This window comes from Pangasianodon hypophthalmus, chromosome 4, assembly GCF_027358585.1.
Source record: "Pangasianodon hypophthalmus isolate fPanHyp1 chromosome 4, fPanHyp1.pri, whole genome shotgun sequence".
Lineage (NCBI taxonomy): Eukaryota > Metazoa > Chordata > Actinopteri > Siluriformes > Pangasiidae > Pangasianodon > Pangasianodon hypophthalmus.
Window position 1 is genome coordinate 29,696,789 of NC_069713.1, and position 27,839 is coordinate 29,724,627.

General features: G+C 42.0%; 2 pseudogenes; both read right to left on the bottom strand.

Annotated features, from left to right (window-relative positions):
* Positions 1 to 19: 19 nt before the first annotated feature.
* Positions 20 to 27,787, bottom strand: LOC128318204 (piggyBac transposable element-derived protein 4-like; annotated as a pseudogene).
* LOC128318164 (piggyBac transposable element-derived protein 4-like) lies at positions 2,817 to 5,192 on the bottom strand (annotated as a pseudogene).
* Positions 27,788 to 27,839: the final 52 nt, after the last annotated feature.

The following is a 27,839-nucleotide window of genomic DNA, read 5'->3' on the forward strand; positions in this document are numbered from 1 at the left end:
TATAGAATTGACAAACGATTAACAAATAAAAGAAATACTATAATAACTTTTAAGAAATCGGTCTAAGCTTCCCGGATGCTATTTTGAGAAGCACGGCCTTAAGCCATATTTATTTTTTGTATCTTTGGCACAAAATGCACTTTTTCACTACATAACTGTTAGGCTAAGGCTCAATATTAACATCTACATTTTTTGCATTTTGGGAGAATAAAAATGCACCTGTACAGTCCACGTTTCTGATTTTTTTATAAATGTGACCTTGGTTCAAGGCTGTCTGCTTTAGCAAGTGAGACCACATTAGGTGTATGGAAATTCACAAATACAATTTATGAAGTTTGATGGCTCACTAAGAATAAAGAAATAAAACATCAGCTATGAGACGGGAAGTTAAATAGATATTCCTATACAGCCACTTGTGGTTAAATGTGTTTGAGATTCCTCTGTAAGCATATTCCGTATTTTACAAAAATACCTACAGTGTTGCATTCAGATTTTTCCAAATAAACCATGTTAGAAAGCAGCCTTTAAAAAATCTGAATCAGGCTCCTAACTGCACTTCAATATTTTGACCTGTCCATGATAACAATATTGTCCTGAATATTGCGGTATATCGTATAATCATGATATTCGATTATCGGTACACGCCTTACTCCAACATTACCCATTCAAATAAGAATGAAAAGTAAAGGAGTCAAATCTGACGTTTACTTTCAGAGATGAAGATTCCACTTGCACGTTTATGACCTTATTTGGGAATGCAACATATTTTTAAAAAAAGCACAAACACTGACTAACTAGATAAAAAATAGAAATTGCACATTGTTTATGGGGCATAGCGGCGATTTGTCCGAGTGTTGGATCAGGAGAGATGGCGAGCGTCAGTGTGGTGCGCTGTTTAACGCCGCCGCAGTCCTGCTGCGTTCCCTTCATCAAGCGGGCAAATGGCGTTTCAGCATGTCCTTGGCGTTGGACGGCAGACTGTCGGGAAAGTTCACGTCAAACTCCACTATGAGATCTCCTCTTTGCTCAGGGTTCTTGGGGAAGGGCAGCCCCTGTCCCGCTACGATCTTCCTCATTCCCGGTTTGATCACCTCCGTGATCTTCATATTGCACGTTTTCCCGTCTATCGTGGAGACCGTAACCGAGCAACCGCACAATGACTGCAATCACAGAAATGGGGGGAAAAAAAATCAGTCATATCATTTTTCCATTACAATTGTTACGTTCTGAACACTTTTCCTGTATCGCAAAAGTTACGCTGACACTGGAGACTTCTTCCCTGAATGTTAAATAAACGTCTCCTTACAGAGAAATTCACCATATCAACAATTACACAACATGTTTTTATTCTGTTTGTTATTAGACTTCGGTTATTGTACAAAGTCCACCTTGGAACGAGTCGTTACTATGGAAATGTTGACGTATTAGAACGAGCACATTAATACAAACCTATGATCGGAGTGTAGCTGAACGCTGGCCAACAAGTCGACATTAATCTTTTGCGTCACCCCAACATATTCCTTCTGGTAAAGATTTTTCTGTGTTTATTCTGTGACTACATTTTCACCATAGCCATAGATTTGGCCCTTTTCCACCCTACACTCACACTAACAAGAGACAAAGCGGCAGTTTTATTTTCTACATTTGTGCGTAACGCAGAGCCACGATTTCAGGAACAAGCCACATTTGAACTGATTTTTTTCTCAATTCTATTTAAATTAGTTATGAAGCTGTACTGTGACAAATCCAGACGATTCCTCAGACCAATCCCATGGCACGTATGGTCCGACATTTCTTTCATTCCCTGCTCACGACTTAAATTTAATTTCTAATTTCCTAATTGCAATTAGTTCCTGCAAAAATGGAAGAAAAACGTACAACTGTGGTTTCATCTTATCCTGTCATATACGACCTTTCATTATACGTTCATTAAACATTACGAAGAAAAATAAAGCTCGGAAGGAAGTAACAGAGATCGTTGGTGACTCTGGTGAGTGGACATAGCTAAAACAGTTAGTTTGCTTTGCTAATCTGAGTGAAGCTAGTACTACACCAAGCACGTACACATTAGATGATTAGTGCATTATTTAACTTGTGCGTTAGATTAGTTAGATTTAGAAGCTATATATAGCTACTGTCATTTCTCATCAGAGGTAAAAAGTGGCTGTTCAGGCCATGCCCACAAGGGACAAAGGTCAAGCAATGCTTGCTTGTGTGAACGTAGGTTTAAACACACGTGACATAAGCAGTTGCTAGCTATATAATAAATTAGCTGATGCTGCTTCTATCCACATTAATAAAAGTGATAAAAGTGACTTTTAATCTCGGAAACAGGAAAAGCTGATTAACATTAAATGTAGTCAGATTTAATACAAACATAGCAGCACATATGGGAGTAAAAATCACCCCAGCTTTGACTTCACACTCATTCTGCCATGGAAGGAGCTGCTAGTGAGTCAAGAACAGTTTAGGTGGATGAGCCCTTGTCTTTTGGCACTTAACATCTGAGTTCAACTCTCACTGCTCATACTTCACATTACATAACAGACCTAAAGTAGCTGTAATACCTCCTGCCGTAGCAGCACCACAACTGTACAAGTGCACTAGAACAGGATAGTGCTAAAGTGGAACTGTGACAAGCAGGAGGGAGGGGCCAGGCTGTGAGGACGCACGCCTGGCACTGAGTTGGCTAATCAGTGGGAGAGAGGGATAAAGGAGCAGCTGGAGATGCCGAGCAAGACAGACATACACACGTTTTATGTTTGCCTTACGTTTGTGTTTTATGTTTGGTTTAAGTTATTAAAGTTTATGTTTCAGTTCAGTCAGTTCCGGCCTCCTCCTTGCCCATCTTTGACATTTCGGAGAGCCCTTGCCGCTGCGGGAGGATCGTGGCGCTGAGGAAGTGTGGTGCTGGAGCGGTTGCCGGAGGAGTCGCTGCCGTCTGCCCTAATAGGGGAGGAGTCCCTGTTGGTATAGAATATTTTAACACTTGTGTGGGCTTAGAATTCTGTATACTCCCCTTGTCCTAAGGGTCAAAAATGACCTGCTTTAACTAAACCTCTAAAATAAAGCAGCTAAATTTAATTTCAATCCTCAAATCTATTTTGCATGAAGAAACAACCTCATCATTCATCACAAACTCTGTTAATGTCTAAGTTTTCCCTCCTCAGTGTGCAGTATTTCATAAATATTTAATCAGTGGGCACTTGTTTTGTACTAAAGTACATGTTTATTTTTTCTACTGCTTAAGGTACCTACATAGGTGTAAAAAGCTTTTAGCCAGACAGTATTCATAAAAGTTAAAGCAGCAGAAAGGAGTTCTGAATGCATTTTGTTGAAGGGAAATAAGCAGGCAAACAGTAACTATAATAACAACAGCCTGACTATAAATACAACTACAATATCTACCAACCTTTTGGCAACAGCTGACCTAATTAGCACACGTGGGACAGTAGGACAGTGTGTGAGCATGGACTTTGCAGATATATTTTTTACACGTTGAGCACATAGTGGTTGTTTTACACTCCTTTTTGGGGGGACAGAATTGGCATCTCCTCCTCTTGCCTGCCCCTGCTGCAGCCTAACATGGAACACAAGAAGATTCAGCACCCTGAACAGCTTCCACAAGTGCTGCAGAGGCTGCTGTGTGAGGGAGACACTCTCTTCTTTGAATTTGGGGGGGTTACAAGTGACTTTCCCAGGTGCTCCAGGAGCACCCTCCTCTTGTTCCACGTCAGGCATCCAGGCAGGGTGGGTCTGGCTCCAAATCACAAAGGCATTGTATGAGGACACATCAATGATGTTATAGAAGATGACCAAGGGCCAGCGCGCAGTCATCCTCCTGCAGCTGTAAGTTCCAATCACCTTGTCCAATTTATCCAGACCTCCTTTGTTGTGGTTGTAGTCCAGAATGATAGCTGGCTTCTTGTCTTCACGATCACTGATCTCTGCTGTTTTGTGCAGTGTGCTCAGGAGGACCACATTCTTGTTCTTCTTTGGGAGGTAAGAAACTAGAGTGGTGGTGGGGGTGAAGGCAAACTTAGAGGAGAAGGCCTCTCTCCCCCTTGTTGCAAGTAGTGCAGGGGGCAGCGCAGGCTTGATCTTTCTGACTGTGCCAACCATGGTGATTTTTCTCTTCAGCAGCTGCTGGCCAAGTTCATAAGATGTGAAAAAATTGTCACACGTGACATTGTGACCCCTCAGTCACATCAAGTACAACCCGCATCTTCTGATTCTTCTCTGGGCCTCCACTGATCAGCTTCCCTGTGTACACTTGCATCTTCCAAGCATAGCTGGATTGTGCATCACAGGCCACCCATATTTCGATGCCATACTTTGCTGGCTTGCTGGGTATATATTGCCGGAAAGGACAGCAACCTTTTGAAAAAAGATAATCAACATTGAAAATAATTTACATTACAGATATGAAAATAAAAATTTACATAAAAATTTACCCCTGAATGGAACCAACTGCTCATCCACTGTCACTTCAGTCCCAGGGTTGTAGAGGTACGGCAGGCGCTCCACCCACTTCTCCCAGACCTCTCTTATGGCAGCAAGTTTGTCTGTCACTCCTCTTGCAGGTACTGACTCACGGTTATCAAACTGTAACATTCTTGAAAAAGTGTGAAAGACCTTCAGTGACATTGTGGCACGGAAAATCGCTCTTCCACTCTCTGCATCCCAGAGACTAGATGTAGCCTCACCTCGGGACCTATACACACACCTGCTAGGATTAGCAGCCCTATGTAGGCACGCAGGTCAGTCTCATCCACGATTTTCCACTTGTCTCCATATTTCTGGAAACGATGTAGATTGGTCATTTCTACGATGATTTTTTCGATGGCTGGTGTAATGAACATGAAAAATGTTGAGACCATGTCCTGGGCATGGGAAACAGCATATCTTGTTGGCCCTGGGGTCATCTTCATGACATTTTCTGCTGCCATCCTGCCCTGCTTGCCATATGGTAAAGAAGACCACGATATTTTGCTGTTCTTTGACAAAAAAGTTTCTTTGTCAGCTTGGGGGATTTGTGCTTCATCTGAAGATGAGGAATCATTCTCTGGGTTGTACTCTTCCCCATCTTCTTCTTCAGATACCTCCTCCTCTTTCAAATCAGTGTTATCTTCTTCCAGGACACCTGAAGTAATCACATCTGCAACTTGCTGGGCACTGAAACGAGCACTCATGACTTTGGCAAAAAGACAACTACGGTACTGCAATCTACAGCACCTATATATAAGCATTCCCAATCAGTAAATAATGCATTCAAGACATGTTTATTTTGTCCCAAATTCTTTTTATTTTGTCTGAGCTTGGGTCATGCGTGGGGTCATGGAGGGAAGATGAGAGAGAGATCAGTCAGTAGCACACAATCTTAGTTTCTTATTGTGTGTGTGTGTTGGAGTGTGCATGTTTGTGCCAGTGTGTGTCTGTGATGTGTCTGTAGTATAAATGGTTTTATAGCTGGTGGGTCAAAATTGACCCCTGAGACAATCTTTGTACCCTAGCTGTGTAAAGCCTTCATGAAAATATTAAAATAGAAAATGGTTCATTTTTCTAATGTTGAGGTCATTTTAGGAAAAGTCATCAAATTTCAAGTTGAAAAAACATCATTTGGGTTTTTTTTTTCTGCTGTTAAAATGGTCACAGGTCATTTTTGACCCTTAAGACAACACAATATGTTGTTTTTGTGTGTGTGCGTCAGGCCGGAAACCTGAATCTGCCCGCGGAGGAGTGTGACAAGCAGGCTGTGAGGATGCACACCTGGCACTGAGTTGGCTAATCAGCGGGAGAGAGGGATAAAGGAGCGGCTGGAGATGCCGGGGGAGAGAGAGATGCACGCGTGTTTTATGTTTGCCTTACATTTGTGTTTTACGTTCGGTTTATGTTTGTGTGTCGATTCCCGCCAACTCTTTGCATGTCCTTGACATTTGTTACAGGAACATTGTTTTCAAAATACTATAATCTATAATAAATGTCCATCTATTAATACCACAGCGCTGCAGAATTCCTGACTCTGATTAGTCATAAAGTGTTGATTAATTTTCTATACTATATTAAACGTAATTATAAACTGATAAAAAGTTCTTTACTGCAATAATTGGCAAATTGTTGTGGAATAAGAGGAATTAAACACTTTGTGATGCCATGAAGTCACTGGAGAGGCTAGTCCTGAAGCACCTCCGTTCACTAGTTGAGCCGTCACTTGACCCTTTGCAGTTCACCTACTAGGCTTATACTCACCTGGATGAGGCAGGCAATTACGTGAGAGTCATGTTTTCTGACTTCTCAAGCGCTTTTAACACCAGCCCTGCTCAGGACTAAGCTGCTGGACATGTAGGTGAATGCTCCACTAGTGGCGTGGATAATCAACTACCTCACAGGTCGGCCACAGTATGTACGGCTGCAGAGCCATGTGTCAGATACAATAGAGAGCAGCACGGGGGCACCTCAGGGGACGGTCCTGTCTCCCTGTTTGTTCACACTCTACACATCAGACTTCAGATACTACTCACAATCCTGCCATCTGCAGAAGTTTTCTGATGACTCTGCCATTGTTGGTTGTATCTGCAGAGGACAGGAGGCTGAGTACAGGAATGTGGTGGACAGTTTGTTTTTTGGAGTGGTGCGAACAAAATCACCTGCAACTCAACATCACAAAGACCAAGGAGTTGGTGGTGGATTTCAGGAGGCAAAGGAACCGTCCGAACCCAATCAGCATCCGGGAAACAGAGGTGACAGACAGTGTTGAGGACTACAAGTACCTGGGCATCCACATAGACAATAAGATGGACTGAACTAAAAACACTGAGGCTCTATACGAGAAAGGTCTGAGTCGCCTGTATCTTCTCAGGAGACTACGATCTTTCAGTGTCTGCAGAACTATGCTGCAGATGTTTTATCACAGGGTGGTGGCCAGCGTCATCTTCTACGCTGTAGTGTGCTGGGGCAGCAGGATTAAGGCGGCCGATGCCAATAGACTCAATAAGCTCATCAGGAAAGTGGGTTCTGTCCTGGGAGTGGAACTGGAGTCTTTGGTGGAGGTGTCAGAGAGGAGGATGTTGAGGAAACTACTCAGTATAATGGACAATGTCTCACCATGCACGCCACGCTGGAGGCACATCAGAGCACCTTCAGCCGTAGACTAAGACCACCGAGGTGTACCACAGAATGCCACAGGGGGTCTTTTATACCAATGGCAAACAATCCTATAACTCCTCCCCCTTCCGCGGGGAGTAAAGTTGTAAGATAAGATGAGATGATCCTTTATTCGTCCCCAATTGGGAAATTTGCATTGTTACAGCAGCAGATATAAAGATATAAAAAAATTTAAAAAATTATGTAAATATAAAAAATACAATAGAGAATGCACAAAAACACAAACACACAACAGTATTAAAGTGACACTGCATTATTGCACTGTTCCCATGAGATGGGGGGTTACCAAAGATTTACTTTCCAGTTAGTACCAGACATTTATTGTCTAGTTAAGTGGTGGGGTCTGCTGGGAGCAGTGCTGGTTGTACAGTCTCACAGCAGCAGGGAGGAAGCACCTGCGATATCGCTCCTTCACACACTTGGAGTGGAGCAGCCTGTCACTAAAGGAGCTGCCCAGTGCCACCAGAGTCTCATGCATGGGGTGGGAGTCGTTCTCCAGCATACCTGATAGCTTGGCCATCATCCTCCTTTCTCCCACCACCTGCACTGGGTCAAGAGTGCATCCCACGACAGAGCTGGCCCTCTTTATGATTTTATCCAGTCTCTCCCTGTCTGCAGCAGAGATGCCACTACCCCAACAGACAACCCCATAAAAGATAGCAGATGCCACCACAGAGTCAAAAAAAAGTCTTAAGAAGTGCTCCCTCCACTCCAAAAGACCTAAGTCTCCTCAGCAGGTACAGTCTGCTCTGGGCTTTGTTGTAGAGTGCAGTGGAGTTGTCCGTCCAGTCCATTTTATTGTTGAGGTGAACACCGAGGTACTTATATGAGTCCACTATCTCAATGTCCATTCCCTGGATGTTCACCGGTTACCGGGGTAAGTGTCTGTGTCTCCAAAAATCCACCACCAGCTCTTTGATCCGGAGGCAGTTCCGCTGGCACCAGACTACAACGTCCTGGATCAGTTCTCTCTAGTCTGCATCATCCTCCCCAGTGATGAGGCCAACAATTGCAGAGTCAACAGAGAACTTCTGCAGGTGACAGCCTGCTGTGTTGTATCTGAAGTCTGCAGTATAGAGTGTGAAGAGGAATGGAGCCAGGACCGTTCCCTGGAGAGCCCCCGTACTGCAGACTACCATGTCAGACACACAGTTCTGAGCCCTCACATACTGTAGACGGTTGGTAAAGTAGTCCAGGATCCAGGATGCAAGGTGCAGGTCCACCCCTGTGTGTTCCAGCTTGTCTTTTAGAAGTACAGGCTGTATAGCGTTGAAAGCACTGGAAAAATCAAAAAACATGATTCTGACAGTGCTCCCAGGCTTGTCCAGGTGAGAGAGGGCCCTGAGCCCTACAGGCCAGCGGCTCTGACATCCCACCTGATGAAGACTCTGGAGAGGCTGGTCCTTGTGCATCTCCGTGATCTGGGGAGCCCATCAATGGACCCACTCCAGTTTGCATACAAGCCTGGCATTGGGGTGGATGAGCTAATATTTTTCATAAAATAGTAAAATGTCTCACTTTAAACATTTCATATGATGTCTATGCTCTGTTGCGAATAAAATGTGGGTTTATGTGATTTGTAAATCTTTGCATTCTCTTTTTATTCGCATTTTACAAAGCGTCCCAATCTTTTTGGAAATGGCGTTATATATTAAAAGTGAATGTTAAGCTGCCCCAAACCCTGATATTAACAATTCATCATAATAATATCTCCAAAAATAATAATATCAACTGAAAGCCTCTATAAAAAGTACTAAATACTAATCACTGTTCTGTTAGAAATGAATTAAAATGTTTGCACAGGTGGGGGCTCATTCAGACTCACCACCACATGCTCTGTACAGTGTGCTCTTCACACCAGTCCTGACACCATTCTTTGTCTTTGCCACTGGGTTACACACCGCCATGTCCTTTATAGCCTCTGGTGCAATTCCCTGTAATATAATAATGATGATGAAAAACAATTAATTGACAAAAGTCATTTCAAACTGCTAGTCCAACTTCAAGTGTAACAAATATTAATATGTGACCTGTGTCCCAGGTCTGCAGTGAGCTGGTGCATGACAGAGGCAATGGCACCGTCCTGAAGCCCACGGTACTGTAGTGAGACGTTTGGAACAGAAATGCCACTATGTCATTGTGCGGTGCTTTCCCAGCAGAGAAGGAACATGACATGCACTTCAGTACCAAGGGAAACTCTTGAGAATCGAGTGTAACCTGATCACAGAGACATGACAATGAGTGTTTTTGCTGCACAACGTTTTTTACATTTCATTCTATCTACAAAGAGTAATGGAATATAAACTTAAAGATTACAGTAACTCAGTAATTACAGCAAGTGTATAAGCTTTGAACATGAAGCTCAGTCTTTCTTGTCCTCAAACAGCCCACTTCTGTTTTTAAAGATATGCACAAACTTGTCTTTTGGAGTTTAGTGACACAAAATCTCTGACATCAGACTGAGAAACACACTGAACCACAGTGGATAATCTGCGGTTTTATCATTTATAAATTTACATATGCAAAAGTATACAGATGACATCATGAGCCACAACAGCTGTTCCCTTATGGTGTACACTCAGTCAGCACTTTATTAGGAACACTAGACTAACACTGGGTAGGGCTCTCAGTCCCTTTGCTCTCCAAACAGCCTCAATTCTTCATAGCATGGATTCCACAAGATTTTGGAGATGTTCCTTTGAGATTCTGGTCCATGTTGAGATGATCGCACAGATTTTTCTGGTGCACTTTCAATCCAGGACGTCTATTGGATTCAGATCCGGCGGCTGGGAAGGCCACTGAAGAAGAACACTGAAGTCGCTGTCATGTTCATGAAACCAGTTTGAGACGACTTTTGCTTTGTGACATGGTGCATTATCATACTGGAATAATAAGCCATTAGAAAATGGTAAATTGTGGCCATGAAGGGATGCACATGGTCAGCAACAATACTCAAATAGGCTGTGGCATTCAAGCGATGATGGATTGGTATTAACGGGCTCAAAGTGTGCCAAGAAAACTTTCCACACACCATTACACCACCTCCACCAGCCTGGACTGTTGAAGGCAGGTTGCGTCCATGGACTCATGTTGCTGGTGCCAAATTCTGACCCTACCATCTGTGAGCCTCAGCAGAAATCCAGATTCATCAGGCCAGGCTGCGTCTCTCCAGTCTTCTTCACCTGTCCAGTTTTGGTGAGCCTATGCACACTGCAGCCTCAGCTTTCTGTTCTTGGCTGACAGAAGAGGAACCCTACGTGGTCTTCTGCTGTTGTAGCCCATCCGCCTCAAGGTTTCGACGTGTTGTGCGTTCTGAGATGCTTTTCTGCTCATCACGAACAGCTCGAACCCATCTGGCCATTCTCCGTTGATCTCTCTCACCGACAAGGAGTTTCTACCTACAGAACTGCCGCTCAATAAATGATTTTTGTTTTTCGCACCGTTCTGTGTAAACTCTACAGACTGTTGTGTGTGAAAATCGCAGGACATCAGCAGTTATAGAAATACTCAAACCAGCCCGTCACCAACAATCATGCCATGGTAAAAGTCACAGAGATCACACTTACTCCACATTCTGATGTTTGATGTGAACATTACCTGAAGCCCTTGACCTGTATCTGCATGATTTGATGGTTCCGGTGCTGCCACATGATTGGCTGACTGGATAACTGCATAAATGAGCAGGTGTACAGTTGTTCCTAATAAAGTGGTCAGTTTGTGTATGTTAATAAGGCTGTACATACAGGCTTTCTAAACAACCATAAGCATCAGACACAATAACAATAACCAAAATATTTTTTTTACTTTTACAGTTTACAATTTAAATAAAAGACAAACTGAGACAAAAGGATAAAAAAAAGCAAACAATAATAATAATATTACCGACCGACAGTTTAATCTAAACTACAGACACTCTCATTTTAATATTATTATTATTTATTATTATTAATAATAATTTATTATTGATATTTACCTGCCCAGTTTTTATATCTAAAAATGATAATAATGAAATAATATTAAAATGCTAATCATGCTAAGCTGCTACGTTGTTAAATCAGGTCAGTGTGAGAGACAAAATGGCGGACACGCACAAATTCTGTTCTATTTACACAATATCACCAAAACACTGAAATCATATTTACGCGCTAATTATTTGATTTTGCTCCTGTTTTATTGGAGTTTATTGAATTTTAAGATTAGAAAGCTAATATAAAGTTTGGTGTTAACAGCGTCTTGGCAGCAATAAACCGTCTCGCGCTTCAGCAGCACTGAGCTTCACAGAACAAAGTGGAGCTGCTACGTGATTGGCTGATGGTGCAACAGAGCAGTAAGGTTATTGGTTCCCGCGCCAAATGATTGACACTGGGCCCGCCTCCGATATGGCCGAGTTAAAATAAATAGAAAATGCAGCTTTAGCTAAAGCGAAATTAATTAGCACTTGACACAGAAGCATGAAATGATCCTATGATGATGATGATGATGATGATGATGTGCTTCATCTGCGGCAGCTAGAGAGAGAAAAATAAACACATCCAAACAAGTCTTTAAGTTTATTCTGTTTAATTCAATGAAGAGGAGAGAAAAAAACATCATCATCATCATCATCATCATCACGGATTTAGAACGTAAAGCTGTAAGAGATGGGGGACTGTGACGTCACAAGAGGAGGCTTTGGCGTCACAGGAGGAGAAGGGACAAAAAGTTTCAGGTTCTTTAGTTCAGTTACTGTATTTTACAGATCACATGCCAGGTAAGCTCCTCTAACCCTTATCATTATTATTATTATTATTATTATTATTATTTGTTGTTGTTGCTGTTTGTTGTTAATAATGAATGAATAATAATTGTGGTGATTAAAAAGCCAGACTTGTTGGTGTGAAAGATGTGAAAGATGAGCTGAGATGAATCCAGGCCTGAGTTTAAACATGGCTTTATTCTGATCACTTTGCTGGAGGACTTTGCTTTAATTAACGTCCTGTTTGTGTTTTTATAGAGAAAGCAATCCGAGAGAAAACACTGAATTCATACCCACGTGATTCAAAGGTGAGTCGAGTTCATGTGAATCAGTTAATCAGTTTGAACATGAACAGCATTCATTTGATTCTGGGACTGAAACAGGATGGGTGCTAATATTTATGCTCGCTGATGTAGTTACTAAAAACTCTACTAGGATTTCAACTCCATGTGCTCTCTACAGATGAGTAAGAAGAAGAGAAGTAGCCAGAGAAGAACAGCTGGAACAGCTGGAACAGCTGGAGCGTGCACTCGGGACTCCACATCTGACCAGAGACTGAAGTGTTTCAGGGACATTATGGACGTCGTTCTTCATCTGAGCGAGGAGTATGTTCATTTTTACTGATTTCTGACTCGCAGTAACATTTTATTCAGTTAATTTACACTTGAATAAATGCTGATTTACTGTGTGTGTGCGTGTGTGTGTGTGTTTAAAGAGAATGGAAGGCTGTGACCAGGGACATGACGAAGAAGGTAAGAGTGTTAGAATAATCAATAATGAAGTAGTTTCATTTAGTGTAAGACGCTGTAATGTCACTGATCATATTTCATATTCAAGAAGCTGATTTTCTTTGTCTTTATTTCAAAAGGTCACAAAGTTGGAGTTTGTGGCTCTGTGCACGAAAATCGTGATGTCAGCGGCGTCTTCTGCCATTCGGCGTTTACTGAAGCCTCTCATGGAAAGCTTCGGGATCGATTCGATTCTCCAGGCAAACGACAAGCTGAAGAAAATGCCTGAGTCTAAATGGAGGAAGTGGTCTGACTCAGACACCTCAGCTCAAAGGTAAACTTTACCAACCTGCTGCTCAGATTTCACTCTTAATATTCACAATGATGAACTTTACTGCACTGTTTAATCAACACCGTCTGACCGATCAGAATCCAGGATTCAGCAGCACTGTGGTGGAACGACTTACAGTGCTATCAGATGGGTTTTCTGTGTTTTATGATCAGTTGGCTGTGGAATGGAGCGATGGCATAACAAACTATTTTCAGAAAGAGAAAAGAAATTTAACGCTGATTGTCGTTTTTTACTCGCATTCATTTATTTAAATTCATGTGAGCATTGACGTAAAAATAATATGAATTCCCGTTAATCTTCTCTGTTTCCTGTATAAAGATCACCTATGGAGACGTCTGATTTCATCTGTCAGCTCGTTCAGAGAGTCGTCACTCAGACAACAGCTGCGATGCTGGAGGCGATCCGGAGAGTGGCATCAGGACGGAGGACGATCTGCTCGGCGAGAGCTTCATCACCTGTAGAAGATCAGATCTCACAGCCAGATCTCAGCATCGCATGCACTAATGAGATCTGTGATAAGATCTTGGCTCTGTGTTACTCTGGTGATTTCGACAGCCCTGGAGGAGAGAAAACTTCAGCAGCGTCGCTAAAGTCCCACCAGGAGGTCCAGGGAATAATGAAGGGCTTGGAAGAAGTTGTCTCCACCAGCAGGTCCCCTTTTGAGTTAACTCTAAAATCCTCGACCCCTGATTCGGTCCCTGTGACGACTAAAGTGATGGCTCCTGATTGTGCTGAGAGGCTTTTCAGTGATCAGTTTCTGAGCAAAGCCACACAAGCAGTCAGAAAAGTTCTTCTGAAAACAGAGGAAAAAATCGCTGCTGCAATGTCGTCCCAAACCTCCGTCCCTGTCCGCAGTGAGACGGAAATGAATTCGCTGACGGAGGAGGTCAAGAGAACAGCCTCAAAAATTCTGTGGGAATTAGTTTTTATACTTACACAGTCACTGTGTAAAAGTTCATCAGGCGTCAGTTGCAATGCTGCTGACCAGTCTGGACCAGAAGTTGAGAGGAAGAACTTCCTCTCTGGTGCTCGAAAGATCTACGAGAACATCTTCAAGCGGGTGTTTGAGTTCACCTCTGGGCGGAAGCAAGCCATTTCCGAAAAAAGCAAGTCGTTCTTGGACGTCTGTCCTAAAACTGCTGCCGAGCTCGAGGGCAGGTCGGAGAACGTCCAGGAGTCTGCTGCTGCTGAACGTTACCTCGATAAAGCCATTCTGGTTGCGAGTGAGATCCTAGAGAAGTGGTTATCTTCAAAAATTTCCACAGGTTTATTCAGCGGGAAAGATTCGGGTTCCAGCACAGAGTCGTCACCGACGGCGTCAGTAGATCTGGATCGAGTCACTGCTGAAATCGTAAATACGGTGATCAGCGGAATGGCTCTCGAGATCGGAACAACTGACATGGAAAACGGATCGGATGCTCAAGTAGGTGAAGCTCAGGTGAGTGATGCTGATGCTCGCCCAGCTCCCTACTCGGAGAAATCCTCAGATGTTATCACAAAGCACCGAAGTCTTGCTGGATTCAGAGAGAAAAAGAGACCGTCGTGCTCGAGCCTGGAGAACGCAGCAGCAGCAGCAGCAGCAGCAGTGACTGATGCTCAGAGCCTCGTGTCCATCAGCGAAGCTCCAAACCTGCAGGCTGTTATTGACAGCTGCACTGAGGAGCTGATTGAAAAGAACGCAGATTTATTACTGCGTGACAAGCTGCCGGCCAAGTCCCGCTCTTCTAAAGTACCTTGGTTCAGACGGTTTGCGTTCTTGCAGCCGCGTAAATCCGGTCGTCTGAGGTCTGAGGTGAGCAGTTCTGTCCCTCTGAGGTCTAAGGAGTTCCTCAATAAAGCCACTCAGATGGTGAGTGAAATGCTGCTCAGAAGGCTGTCGACAGCAGATTCCTCGAGATGCTCGTCAGAAGATGAGCAGAGTGCCGTTAGTACTGCAGATTCGCTCGTCAGCGTTTTATACGAATGCGATGAGTCTGTGAAAGACGAGACTAAGAGCTCTGACGCTCTCGAAGCCTTTTCCTGCCTCTTTGATGTCAGAGAAGCAGAATCTGCCAAAAAGCCACAGAACATCTTGAGAAAAGTGCGAAGTCTCCTTCAGGCGTTTTTCTCAAAGGCATCTAAAGTTCTGAGCTCTCCCACACACGAGGAAAGGGTGGAAGAGCAGGTGGACCTGGACCTGTGCACCAACAGCGTCATTACTGAGGTCACTGATTTGTTAAGGAGTGAGCTGACAGCTCCTCCTACAGTGAAGAACGATGACGCCCATTTCCAGACCGAATCCACCAGGCGTGTGAGTGACCTAATCTTCCGAATGGTGGAATCCTGTCCTCTGCTGCCCTCACAATTCCCAAAGGAACATCTCATGAAAGTGTCGTCAGCTTTAAATCTGCAGATCCTTTCTACTGAGATTTCCCAAACTGTTAGCGCCACTGTGCGGCAGTTTATAGATGCAGACAGGAAGTCGAGGCCTTCAGTCCAGAACAGTTCATTCGCTCCTCTGCACCTTTTCACTGTGGTGCGCAATCAGCTGAAGGCTTTCTTAACTTCCTTCTCTAAACATGTTGCTGACGATGAAAGGACAGATGCGTCAGCGCAGTCAGACGGGGATGAGGATCGTGTAACTCCCATCTACATCAGTGAGGATGGCACGGTTCATGAGCTAACAGAGATGGAGGATCTTTCTCCAAAGGAGATGATCCATCGACGAGCATGTGCTACAAAGGATGTAGTTCCAAAACTCCCCTTAAGGGACGTGGATAGGGCAGATGTTGGCCAGTGTTCATCGGATTCTGTTCCAGGGAGAGAGAACAACATGTTACGCTCCATCCAGTTACCTTCCGAGTGCGTTTACATGTTTGCAGAGGAGTCCATCAAGGCTTTACTGAAGAATGTGCTAAATGCCGGGCCGAGTGCAGGAAACGAAGCACAGGAAAGCAGCTTCATGGACAAATCAACGGGTTGTCCGTTTGCTACAGTGCTCGCACATGAAATCGAGGATGCTGGGACTTCCTCTAAGTCTCCTCAGCTATCAGCAGCTCCCTGTAAGTCTTTAAAATGAAATGAACCCGCGATTTTTGACCACGTTTACGCTACGTGTCTTTTTAGTGTATAACACGTAATTTGACCTTCATTAGTACTCTGTATTCTGTACTTTAAATAAGAATAAATGCTAATAATGATCCTGTTTATTTATGACGTTAGCTGATGATTTTTAAATAGCGTGACTATCGTGTTTAAGAGTTTTCGCTTTTATCCATTCCTGCACCGTGTGTCCTGATAATGAGCTAAAAGAGCAGTTTTTGTCATTTTGCTGTAACTCTGCTTCTTCTCATGTTTCCAGCTTCACACACAGAATCGAGGGCCTCGGGGTGGTTCTTCAGGAGCGCTCGCAGAATGCTTGGCCGGATCTTCTCCCCCATCTGCAATTTCTTCGACAGACACCCCAACTTTAAAGCTGTGTGTTTTGGTGTGTTAATGGGTTCTATTGCGTGTTTTTGTGTGGGTGTGCTTGTGTTTACTTCGGTGTTACTGTTTACATAATAAACACATGTAATGTACTGAAATGTTTTTCCTTTGTTCCTCGTCCCACAGCGCAACATGAACCAACAATGAATTATACACACACACACACACACACACACACACACTAAAAACAGAATATAATAAAATCTAGTAAAATATATAATTCAATTCAATTTTATTTTATTTGTATAGCACTTTTAACAATGTACATTGTCACAAAGCAGCTTTACAGAAATAAACACAATCAAATTAAATCTAAATTAATTGTTAATGTGTGAATTTACCCCTAATGAGCAATCCAGAGGCAATGGTGGTGAGGAAAAACTTCCTGAGACAATATGAGGAAGAAACCTTGAAAGGGACCAGACTCAAAAGGGAACCCATCCTCATCTGGGTGCTAACGGATAGTGTGATTATAAATAAATCACCTCTATAACTGTGTACTGTATGGACAAATAGTGGAATTGTGCAACCAGTAAATTCATCACAGTTTTCACAGAGGTCCTCCATCATGTGCACACCAAGAAACTTGGAGCTTTTGGCTCTCTCCACAGTTGTGCAGCGGTGAGTGGTCCACGTGGGTCCTCCTGAAGTCGACACTCATCTCTTTAGTCTTAATCTAACTTACTCTTTTAAGTGTCAAGCAGGGAGCGCACTTCAGCAGTCATCCACGGTTTGTGGTTTGCACGCGTGGTGATGGTCTTGAAGGAAGTCGCATCATCTATCGCATCATCTTGCTGATGGTGCCAGTCACTGATGCTGTGTATTCCTCCAAGTCTGTGCGCTTACATTTTTATTTTTATGTGAATTATCTTCATCCTGAAAAAATCTCACAGTTAAAGCGACAAATAAACAAACAGCGTGTTTCCTCTTTTTTCATAAACTCGCGCAAACAACGCAAAGGCTTCAACAGCGCCGAGTGTGCATGGGCACACACAGCCACGCACAGAGGCGCACCTACGTCACACAGAAACTCATTTACCTGAGTCAAGTGAACGACATGCATATGATTATTAATGCTCATCAAACAAACAAACAAACACGTACAATAACTAACTAACTAACTTACATTTAACATTTAAATTTACACCAAACAAACAAATCAATCATAAATAAAAAAATAACACACACACAGACACACACACACACACACACACACTCACACACCGATCAGCCATAACATTATGACCACCTGCCTAATATTGTGTTGGTCCTCCTTTTGCTGCCAAAACAGCCCTGACCCCTCGAGGCATGGACGCCACTAGATCCCTGAAGGTGTGCTGTGGTATCTGGCACAAAGACGTTAACAGCAGATCCTTTAAGTCCTGTAAGTTGCGAGGTGGGGTCTCCATGGATCGGACTTGATGGCCAGCACACCCCACAGATGTTCGACTGGATTTAGATCTGGGGAATTTGGAGGCCAAATCAACACCTTGAACTCTTTGTCATGTTCCTGAAACCATTCCTGAACAATTTTTACAGTGCGGCAGGGTGCATTATCCTGCCGAAAGAGGTCACTTCCATTACGGAATACTGTTACCATGAAGGGGTGTACCTGGTCTGCAGCAATGTTTAGGTAGGTGGTATGTGTCAAAATAGCATCCACATGAATGACAGGACCCAAAGTTTCCCAGCAGAACATTGCCCAGAGCATCACACTGCCTCCGCTGGCTAGCGTTCTTCCCATAGTGCATCCTGGTGCCATCTCTTCCCCAGTAAACGATGCAATTTGGTCGTTGTCAAAGTCTCTCTAATCCTTACGCTTGCCCATTTTTCCTGTTTCCAACACATCAACTTTGAGAACCGACTGGTCACTTGCTGCCTAATATATCTCAACCCTTGACAGGTGCTATTGTAATGACATAATCAATATTATTCACTTCACCTGTCAGTGGTCATAATGTTATGGCTGATCGGTGTATACACACATATACATACACTGCTCAAAAAAATTAAAGGAACACTTTGAAAACACATCAGATCTCAATGGGGAAAATATCATGCTGGATATTTATACTGATATAGACTGGGTAATGTGTTAGGAACGAAAGGATGCCACATCGTTTGATGGAAATGGGGGTCGTCTCATTGTTGCCCATCTAGTGCACCTGTTGTTAATTTCATTAACACCAAAGCAGCTGAAACTGATTAACAACCCCCTCTGCTACTTAACTGACCAGATCAATATCCCAGGAGTTTAATTGACTTGATGCTATACTCTGATTAAAAAGTGTTCCTTTAATTTTTTTTGAGCAGTGTATATATATATATATATATATATATATATATATATATATATATATATATATATATATATATATATATATAGAGAGAGAGAGAGAGAGAGAGAGAGAGAGAAAGAGAGAGAGAGAGAGAGATTAATGCATTAGTACAATGTATTAGTGTATTTTTAATTTACTTCTAATAAATAACTAATTAATTAACACTGAATATATGCAAATGCATTTGGGTAAATGAAATGCATATTAATGCTAATAAAACAACCAAACAAAGATAAATGATAATTAAATAAATAGTAAAAAAGGAAAAAATAATGATAATAAAAAGGAAAAAAATACTAAATTAGTAGACAAAAAAGTAAACATTACTTAATGGATTAACTAATTAAGCATGTCAGTTAGTAATGTGTCTCGAACACAAAGCATGATAGATATGCACTTTAAAAGTACAAGATTAAACTAAATAAATAAATAAATATGTATAATATAGATTATAATATATTATTATTAGTAACAGTAGTATTTATAATAATAATTTAATAATAATTTAAACTGTGATATTTTTAATAGAAACAATTAAGGACTAAAAATGTCTTTCGATTGATGAATCTGAGTCAGTAGTTATTAATGTCTTAAACACAACATGAGGGATTTAAGCTGCACTGTATGAACATTACAAGAGATAAAACAGAGATTTGACGTGGATTTTTTTTTTGGTTTGAAGTGGAGTTTTCCATTCCCTCCATCTGAACAAACAACGCTGTGTCACAGTAGAATTACAGAAATGATTCAACACGCCTCATTATTCTACTATGACCATTATCAGGATCTCCAGCACAGCCAGTGTAGTCATAGGGGTGGGCGATACTGCAAAATATATCATCATCCTCATGATACTCGATATTAATGAAGAGATTAAAAACAAAACAGTGAAGCCATAGTATCCAAACAGGGGCGGACTGAGCACTAGGCAAAGGTATGCAACCGCCTTGGGCCCCCAGAAGCCAAGGGCCCCCTAAAAATGCAAAATATATATATTTATATAATTTTTAAATTATTAATGCTAAATAACATACAGTGAAATTTTAAATATCGATGTTAAAACCCTGAATTGATTCATATGAAGATGAAGGAAGCTCAAGGATAATCGAGGTAAATTTGTGCAACTGAATGGGGCCCCCAAATCACTAAACCCGCCCCTGTATCCAAACTGTAAGTTTAACATTTAAAAATAATCACATAAATGTAAATATATATAACCAGGAAAATGAGTGATATTAGTGTCTCATCAGTTACAGAAACAAGCACTGACGCATGACGACACCCCCGATGCTCATCGTGATACTAATATATCGCGATATCAGTATATCGTTATATTGCTGGACTTTATCAGAATATCATCTCGTCCCCCAGCATCATGCGATTTCTCCTCTAACGGTCTGTATTTTGGGTAAATTTGTCTCAGAGAAAGCAATCCCATGATTCCGTTCACAAGATAAGCGTTAAATCAAAGATCGATGACACACCTGTAATGTAATTGTTTAAAACCATGATCTCATGAGACATAATAATGTTGTAAACCATAATACAGGTTATGTGATAATTGTGAGCTGAAGCTTCGGTATCGGTACACACCTGTTCCATGCTGCACTTTAAACATGTGGCGTCCCCTAGTGGACAGGTGACATGTCTATTACAGCAGCACGCTCAACATCTGTAGATCTCAACGCTCTCAGGGTCGAAGTAACACAACTAAAGATCGCCCTGTATACCCTCAAACAAGACAAAACATGTTCACTTCCTTTTTCCATCTCGAAACAAAATGATACCAAGCAACACTGTTTACTTTCACTTGACTGAAATTACTAAAAAAATCCAGACTAAAACCAACAATAACCAAGAAACTAATATGACTAAAAACTATTATTCTTGTCAAGAGACTAAAATGAAAACTAAATATAAATTAGTCTCCAAAATGAACACATTAGCACTGACTCTCTCACAGCACAACTGATGCAGTGCCTTTGTGCAAAAAAGTTCCCAAAATAATTCAAGCCACGAATCCCTTTAACTGTTAAAAAATATAAATAATATAATAATAAATATAAAAATAAAATATATAAAAAATAATATTTAAAAAAACATGGCCCCCTTAGCAGGAATTTATTTTATAAATATAATCCAATTATTCAGTTATTCAAATATTAGGCCTTAGAGCTTTTTTTAAAATACTTTTTTCAATTTAACAATTTTTTTTATAGAATTGACAAACGATTAACAAATAAAAGAAATACTATAATAACTTTTAAGAAATCTGTCTAAGCTTCCCGGATGCTATTTTGAGAAGCACGGCCTTAAGCCATATTTATTTTTTGTATCTTTGGCACAAAATGCACTTTTTCACTACATAACTGTTAGGCTAAGGCTCAATATTAACATCTACATTTTTTGCATTTTGGGAGAATAAAAATGCACCTGTACAGTCCACGTTTCTGATTTTTTATAAATGTGACCTTGGTTCAAGGCTGTCTGCTTTAGCAAGTGAGACCACATTAGGTGTATGGAAATTCACATATACAATTTATGAAGTTTGATGGCTCACTAAGAATAAAGAAATAAAACATCAGCTATGAGACGGGAAGTTAAATAGATATTCCTATACAGCCACTTGTGGTTAAATGTGTTTGAGATTCCTCTGTAAGCATATTCCGTATTTTACAAAGATACCTACAGTGTTGCATTCAGATTTTTCCAAATAAACCATGTTAGAAAGCAGCCTTTAAAAAAATCTGAATCAGGCTCCTAACTGCACTTCAATATTTTGACCTGTCCATGATAACAATATTGTCCCGAATATTGCGGTATATCGTATAATCATGATAATCGATTATCGGTACACGCCTTACTCCAACATTACCCATTCAAATAAGAATGAAAAGTAAAGGAGTCAAATCTGACGTTTACTTTCAGAGATGAAGATTCCACTTGCACGTTTATGACCTTATTTGGGCATGCAACATATTTTTTAAAAAAGCACAAACACTGACTAACTAGATAAAAAATAGAAATTGCACATTGTTTATGGGGCATAGCGGAGATTTGTCCGAGTGTTGGATCGGGAGAGATGGCGAGCGTCAGTGTGGTGCGCCGTTTAACGCCGCCGCAGTCCTGCTGCGTTCCCTTCATCAAGCGGGCAAATGGCGTTTCAGCACGTCCTTGGCGTTGGACGGCAGACTGTCGGGAAAGTTTTTATTCTGTTTATTATTAGACTTCGGTTATTGTACAAAGTCCACCTTGGAACGAGTCGTTACTATGGAAATGTTGACGTATTAGAACGAGCACATTAATACAAACCTATGATCGGAGTGTAGCTGAACGCTGGCCAACAAGTCGACATTAATCTTTTGCGTCACCCCAACATATTCCTTCTGGTAAAGATTTTTCTGTGTTTATTCTGTGACTACATTTTCACCTTAGCCATAGATTTGGCCCTTTTCCACCCTACACTCACACTAACAAGAGACAAAGCGGCAGTGTTATTTTCTACATTTGTGCGTAACGCAGAGCCACGATTTCAGGAACAAGCCACATTTGAACTGATTTTTTTCTCAATTCTATTCAAATTAGTTATGAAGCTGTACTGTGACAAATCCAGACGATTCCTCAGACCAATCCCATGGCACGTATGGTCCGACATTTCTTTCATTCCCTGCTCACGACTTAAATTTAATTTCTAATTTCCTAATTGCAATTAGTTCCTGCAAAAATGGAAGAAAAACATACAACTGTGGTTTCATCTTATCCTGTCATATACGACCTTTCATTATATGTTCATTAAACATTACGAAGAAAAATAAAGCTCGGAAGGAAGTAACAGAGATCGTTGGTGACTCTGGTGAGTGGACATAGCTAAAACAGTTAGTTTGCTTTGCTAATCTGAGTGAAGCTAGTACTACACCAAGCACGTACACATTAGATGATTAGTGCATTATTTAACTTGTGCGTTAGATTAGTTAGATTTAGAAGCTATATATAGCTACTGTCATTTCTCATCAGAGGTAAAAAGTGGCTGTTCAGGCCATGCCCACAAGGGACAAAGGTCAAGCAATGCTTGCTTGTGTGAACGTAGGTTTAAACACACGTGACATAAGCAGTTGCTAGCTATATAATAAATTAGCTGATGCTGCTTCTATCCACATTAATAAAAGTGATAAAAGTGACTTTTAATCTCGGAAACAGGAAAAGCTGATTAACATTAAATGTAGTCAGATTTAATACAAACATAGCAGCACATATGGGAGTAAAAATCACCCCAGCTTTGACTTCACACTCATTCTGCCATGGAAGGAGCTGCTAGTGAGTCAAGAACAGTTTAGGTGGATGAGCCCTTGTCTTTTGGCACTTAACATCTGAGATCAACTCTCACTGCTCATACTTCACATTACATAACAGACCTAAAGTAGCTGTAATACCTCCTGCCGTAGCAGCACCACAACTGTACAAGTGCACTAGAACAGGATAGTGCTAAAGTGGAACTGTGTCAAGCAGGAGGGAGGGGCCAGGCTGTGAGGACGCACGCCTGGCACTGAGTTGGCTAATCAGTGGGAGAGAGGGATAAAGGAGCAGCTGGAGATGCCGAGCAAGACAGACATACACACGTTTTATGTTTGCCTTACGTTTGTGTTTTATGTTTGGTTTAAGTTATTAAAGTTTACGTTTCAGTTCAGTCAGTTCCGGCCTCCTCCTTGCCCATCCTTGACATTTCGGAGAGCCCTTGCCGCTGCGGGAGGATCGTGGCGCTGAGGAAGTGTGGTGCTGGAGCGGTTGCCGGAGGAGTCGCTGCCGTCTGCCCTAATAGGGGAGGAGTCCCTGTTGGTATAGAATATTTTAACACTTGTGTGGGCTTAGAATTCTGTATACTCCCCTTGTCCTAAGGGTCAAAAATGACCTGCTTTAACTAAACCTCTAAAATAAAGCAGCTAAATTTAATTTCAATCCTCAAATCTATTTTGCATGAAGAAACAACCTCATCATTCATCACAAACTCTGTTAATGTCTAAGTTTTCCCTCCTCAGTGTGCAGTATTTCATAAATATTTAATCAGTGGGCACTTGTTTTGTACTAAAGTACATGTTCATTTTTTCTACTGCTTAAGGTACCTACATAGGTATAAAAAGCTTTTAGCCAGACAGTATTCATAAAAGTTAAAGCAGCACAAAGGAGTTCTGAATGCATTTTGTTGAAGGGAAATAAGCAGGCAAACAGTAACTATAATAACAACAGCCTGACTATAAATACAACTACAATATCTACCAACCTTTTGGCAACAGCTGACCTAATTAGCACACGTGGGACAGTAGGACAGTGTGTGAGCATGGACTTTGCAGATATATTTTTTACACGTTGAGCACATAGTGGTTGTTTTACACTCCTTTTTGGGGGGACAGAATTGGCATCTCCTCCTCTTGCCTGCCCCTGCTGCAGCCTAACATGGAACACAAGAAGATTCAGCAACCTGAACAGCTTCCACAAGTGCTGCAGAGGCTGCTGTGTGAGGAAGACGCTCTCTTCTTTGAATTTGGGGGGGTTACAAGTGACTTTCCCAGGTGCTCCAGGAGCACCCTCCTCTTGTTCCACGTCAGGCATCCAGGCAGGGTCGGTCTGGCTCCAAATCACAAAGGCATTGTATGAGGACACATCAATGATGTTATAGAAGATGACCAAGGGCCAGCGCGCAGTCATCCTCCTGCAGCTGTAAGTTCCAATCACCTTGTCCAATTTATCCAGACCTCCTTTGTTGTGGTTGTAGTCCAGAATGATAGCTGGCTTCTTGTCTTCACGATCACTGATCTCTGCTGTTTTGTGCAGTGTGCTCAGGAGGACCACATTCTTGTCCTTCTTTGGGAGGTACGAAACTAGAGTGGTGGTGGGGGTGAAGGCAAACTTAGAGGAGAAGGCCTCTCTCCCCCTTGTTGCAAGTAGTGCAGGGGGCAACTCAGGCTTGATCATTCTGACTGTGCCAACCATGGTGATCTTTCTCTTCAGCAGCTGCTGGCCAAGTTCATAAGATGTGAAAAAATTGTCACACGTGACATTGTGACCCCTCAGTCACATCAAGTACAACCCGCATCCCCTGATTCTTCTCTCGGCCTCCACTGATCAGCTTCCCTGTGTACACTTGCATCTTCCAAGCATAGCTGGATTGTGCATCACAGGCCACCCATATTTTGATGCCATACTTTGCTGGCTTGCTGGGCATATATTGCCGGAAAGGACAGCGACCTTTTGACAAAAGATAATCAACATTGAAAATAATTTACATTACAGATATGAAAATAAAAATTTACATAAAAATTTACCTCTGAATGGAACCAACTGCTCATCCACTGTCACTTCAGGCCCAGGGTTGTAGAGGTACGGCAGGCGCTCCACCCACTTCTCCCAGACCTCTCTTATGGCAGCAAGTTTGTCTGTCACTCCTCTTGCAGGTACTGACTCACGGTTATCAAACCGTAACATTCTTGAAAAAGTGTGAAAGACCTTCAGTGACATTGTGGCACGGAAAATCGCTCTTCCACTCTCTGCATCCCAGAGACTAGATGTAGCCTCACTTCGGGACCTATACACACCTGCTAGGATTAGCAGCCCTATGTAGGCACGCAGGTCAGTCTCATCCACGATTTTCCACTTGTCTCCATATTTCTGGAAACCATGTAGATTGGTCATTTCTACGATGATTTTTTCGATGGCTGGTGTAATGAACATGAAAAATGTTGAGACCATGTCCTGGGCATGGGAAACAGCATATCTTGTTGGCCCTGGGGTCATCTTCATGACATTTTCTGCTGCCATCCTGCCCTGCTTGCCATATGGTAAAGAAGACCATGATATTTTGCTGTTCTTTGACAAAAAAGTTTCTTTGTCAGCTTGGGGGATTTCTGCTTCATCTGAAGATGAGGAATCATTCTCTGGGTTGTACTCTTCCCCATCTTCTTCTTCAGATGCCTCCTCCTCTTTCAAATCCGTGTTCTTCCAGGACACCTGAAGTAATCAGATCTGCAACTTGCTGGGCACTGAAACGAGCACTCATGACTTTGGCAAAAAGACAACTACAGTACTGCAATCTACAACACCTATATATAAGCATTCCCTATTAGTAAATAATGCTTTCAAGACATGTTTATTTTGTCTGAGCTTGAGTCATGCGTGGGGTCATGGAGGGAAGATGAGAGAGAGATCAATCAGTAGCACACAATCTTAGTGTGTGTGTGTGTTGGAGTGTGCATGTTTGTGCCAGTGTGTGTCTGTGATGTGTCTGTAGTATAAATGGTTTTATAGCTGGTGGGTCAAAATTGACCCCTGAGACAATCTTTTTACCCTAGCTGTGTAAAGCCTTCATGAAAATATTAAAATAGAAAATGGTTCATTTTTCTAATGTTGAGGTCATTTTAGGAAAAGTAATCAAATTTCAAGTTGAAAAAACATCATTTAGGGGTTTTTTTTCTGCTGTTAAAATGGTCACAGGTCATTTTTGACCCTTAAGACAACATAATATGTTGTTTTTGTGTGTGTGCGTCAGGCCGGAAACCTGAATCTGCCCGCGGAGGAGTGTGACAAGCAGGCCTTGAGGATGCACGCGTGTTTTATGTTTGCCTTACATTTGAGTTTTATGTTCGGTTTATGTTTGTGTGTCGATTCCCGCCAACTCTTTGCATGTCCTTGACATTTGTTACAGGAACATTGTTTTCAAAATACTATAATCTATAATAAATGTCCATCTATTAATACCACAGCGCTGCAGAATTCCTGACTCTGATTAGTCATAAAGTGTTGATTAATGTTCTATACTATATTAAACATAATTATAAACTGATAAAAAGTTCTTTACTGCAATAATTGGCAAACTGTTGTGGAATAAGAGGAATTAAACACTTTGTGATGCCATGAAGTCACTGGAGAGGCTAGTCCTGAAGCACCTCCGTTGACTAGTTCAGCCGTCACTTGACCCTTTGCAGTTCACCTACCAGGCTTATACTCACCTGGATGAGGCAGGCAATTATGTGAGAGTCATGTTTTTTTTGACTTCTCAAGCACTTTTAACACCAGCCCTGCTCAGGACTAAGCTGCTGGACATGTAGGTGAATGCTCCACTAGTGGCCTGGATAACCAACTACCTCACAGGTCGGCCACAGTATGTACGGCTGCAGAGCCATGTGTCAGATACAATAGAGAGCAGCACGGGGGCACATCAGGGGACAGTCCTGTCTCCCTGTTTGTTCACACTCTACACATCAGACTTCAGATACTACTCACAATCCTGCCATCTGCAGAAGTTTTCTGATGACTCTGCCATTGTTGGTTGTATCTGCAGAGGACAGGAGGCTGAGTACAGGAATGTGGTGGACAGTTTGTTTTTTGGAGTGGTGCGAACTAAATCACCTGCAACTCAACATCACAAAGACCAAGGAGTTGGTGGTGGATATCAGGAGGCAAAGGAACCGTCCGAACCCAATCAGCATCCGGGAAACAGAGGTGACAGATATTGTTCAGGACTACAAGTACCTGGGCATCTACATAGACAATAAGATGGACTGGACTAAAAACACTGAGGCTCTGTACGAGAAAGGTCTGAGTCGCCTGTATCTTCTCAGGAGACTATGATCTTTCAGTGTCTGCAGAACTATGCTGCAGATGTTTTATCACAGGGTGGTGGCCAGCGTCATCTTCTACGCTGTAGTGTGCTCGGGCAGCAGGATTAAGGGGGCCGATGCCAATAGACTCAATAAGCTCATCAGGAAAGCGGGTTCTGTCCTGGGAGTGGAACTTGAGTCTTTGGTGGAGGTGTCAGAGAGGAGGATGTTGAGGAAACTACTCAGTATAATGGACAATGTTCCACCCTGCACGCCACGCTGGAGGCACATAAGACCACCTTCAGCCATAGACTAAGACCACCGAGGTGTACCACAGAATGCCACAGGGGGTCTTTTATACCAATGGCAAACAATCCTATAACTCCTCCCCCTTCCGCAGGGAGTAAAGTTGTAAGATAAGGTAAGACAAGACAAGATAAGATAAGATAAGATAAGATAAGATAATCC